At 48.3% G+C, this 261-nt stretch overlaps 2 protein-coding genes across 2 annotated transcripts in view; one reads left to right on the top strand and one right to left on the bottom strand.

The window, feature by feature from the left end:
- The window catches only part of Vap33 (VAMP-associated protein 33kDa), a 6,547-nt gene that overhangs the window by 5,356 nt on the left and 930 nt on the right, over positions 1–261 (bottom strand). The gene's annotated exons all lie outside the window — the stretch shown is intronic.
- The window catches only part of LOC108769849 (methylosome protein 50), a 6,990-nt gene that overhangs the window by 517 nt on the left and 6,212 nt on the right, over positions 1–261 (top strand). The window lies entirely within an intron of this gene.

Genomic DNA, 261 nt, shown 5'->3' on the forward strand with positions numbered 1-261 from the left:
AGAGAGAGAGAGAGAACAAGGTGAAAATGGATGAAAATGATAAAAATTCGAACGGCATTATTCGGAAACTAGGCGATTCTACCGCCGGCCTCCTGTCGCGAGGCATAAATAAACGAGGCTTTTATGGATTACTGGCGTATAGCGGCGGCTAACATAAGTGGAGCAGCGGGTATAAATTCAATAAATGGCTTTTCTTCGTATCGGCGATTAGCGATCGGCGACGGGCATTGAGAGTACAACGGCGGAGGGCCGATCGATGGG

The sequence above is a fragment of the Trachymyrmex cornetzi genome, unplaced genomic scaffold, assembly GCF_001594075.2.
Source record: "Trachymyrmex cornetzi isolate Tcor2-1 unplaced genomic scaffold, Tcor1.1 scaffold96, whole genome shotgun sequence".
Lineage (NCBI taxonomy): Eukaryota > Metazoa > Arthropoda > Insecta > Hymenoptera > Formicidae > Trachymyrmex > Trachymyrmex cornetzi.